The sequence below is a fragment of the Nanorana parkeri genome, unplaced genomic scaffold (assembly GCF_000935625.1).
Source record: "Nanorana parkeri isolate BGI_ZX_2015 unplaced genomic scaffold, ASM93562v1 scaffold569, whole genome shotgun sequence".
Lineage (NCBI taxonomy): Eukaryota > Metazoa > Chordata > Amphibia > Anura > Dicroglossidae > Nanorana > Nanorana parkeri.
The window spans coordinates 696,399-698,650 of record NW_017306837.1 but is presented as its reverse complement, the minus strand read 5'-3'; positions in this window follow the sequence as shown (position 1 = coordinate 698,650).

Sequence of the window (2,252 nt, the reverse complement as noted above, 5' to 3'; positions counted from 1 at the left end):
GCAAATCCAAGTGCATGAAGAAGAAAGTTGGTCACTGTGAAAAACAGTCAGTAGTTTCTGCATAGGAAATCATGCAGTACTCACAATATTACCTGAGAAGGTTCTGTTCTGCGTGGCTAATCCCATTCATGGCTGGGTAAGGTGGAGCAAAATTGTAATAAATAATAAGCTGTAAGAAACACAGCCATCTATCGAGTGGTATCTTTGTGCAGGTTCTTATTCTTATGGCTATGAGATATAAATACATTAAAGTGTATCTAAACCCAAAAAAAATGTAATGTATTGCAGCTTAAGCATCCATGTGGTGGCTGCATTAGTTTATTTTTTAGGGTTTTATTTTGTTTATATACACCTAGTCGTCCTGCAACTTCTTGCCCTACAGCATCAACCCTAACTTACTCTACACTTTCTATGGAGGAGCAGCATTGTCACCCTAGGCTGCTCTACTGATTTTGTCTCCTCTCCTCCACCTGCAACCAGGAGGAGGGGGTTGCGTAGTTCACAGGGAATAGCTAGATAAGCTGATAATATTGTTTTAGATTTCAGTTCAGTACAGAGGAAGTTGCACTGATCCTGGAATTCTATGAGGATTAACAAGAATTTTTCTGTATTTGCAGAAAATGTACTTGGTCTGAAAATAGAAAACGAATGTAGCCACCACATCTAAGGACCACTGAGCTGTAATATATTACAATTTTGTTCTTGGGTTTAGATGGCTACATCCATTCCCAAAGAGCCAGCTGGGCTTTTTCTGCATATACAGTATGTACAATTGTTATGTTCTAAATTGCTTTAGGAGGCACACTTTTGCAACCACACAAATGACCCTTACTGTATTGTATAAGACATTCTTTGCAGATTTGGTAAAGTTAGAACATCTCTTTTCTTGTATGCATAGCAATCCATGGTGAACTGCTGCTACTATTTAAAGAAATGGGTTGTTAGCAGACCTGTACTCAACAATGAAGTAGCTACAAACCTATGGACCTCTGTACAATTTTAGAGCTGGGTCCCCTTTCTAGGAATCCACCACACCACCACCACCAAATTTTGACATACCACAATTTTCCTAATCCACGATGTATGACCAGGGCAATGTGGATAAATCCACAAACATGTCTAGCATTTGTTAGGCTAAAAATATACCTTTATTTAAAAATAGACTTATGCAGGTACACACAAGCCCCTTTCCTTACTGAACCCCCAGGATTACACTTTATTGCAGTGCATGTTGCTTTGACTGCTGCTGGTTGCACCCTTTCCTTAGAACTGTGCAGGAAAACTAGTCAAGGCCAACACAGAATAAAATAATGCTTCTCTGTGCATTGTCTGCACAGAATCAAGTGACCACTAGGAAGCTGGAGACTAACAACATACTTACTAGTAATGTAACGTGGTTTGCTTAAAGATGGTTTATATCCAACCATCCTAGTGTCCTGAGATCATAGATGACCAGTTGTATTAAAATAAGGTATAATATGTGAAATATTGTACATTCGTATATTGTATTTTTGTAGCCAGCAGGTAAAGGAATTTGCCTATTTTCAGATGTCTGACTATTTACAGCACCACTATTGCCGAGCACCACTATTTTTACTTGGACTGGAAATGCTGTAAGGAGTGCAGGGGGACCTACTGTTTTCTGGAATTGACTATTTACAGCACAACCCTTTCGCTGCCAAGCCCTCCGGAACATTTTTCAAATCAGCTGGCCAAGCCATTTTAGAATTTTCTGAAATTTTTTCCTATTGATTTGATTTTCAACTGCTGCGTTGCTAGCGTTTGTATTTTGATAATAGCAGTCATCAGCGGCTTGTGAGCCGCTGATGACAGCTATTAATTTAAAGGGGACAGTCTGCTGAACAGTTATACTATAAGCTGATGGTCGCTAAAGCGACCATCAGCTTATAGTAGAACTGTAAATGCCAGGTCCGTATGGCATACTGACCTGGCCAGCTGGAAGCACTTTTGTAGGTCCGTATGCCATACGTCCTTGGCAGCGAAAGGGTTAATACAATGTTTACAGGCTTTGTAGAAATTTATATACACAAGTAATATATTTAGAGCAGTGACTCAAGGCTTGTCTGTTAGACGTTTAGTTCAGACAAACATAGACTCCAAGCAGGTTGCATCCACAGTCTTGGAATCTTTTGTCATGTATTAAATGTTTATAAATTCTACAAAGGTATGCAGCGCTATTCAAAATCGTTCTAATATTTTTCTAGTGCAAAAATGCTATAGCATTAAATCAA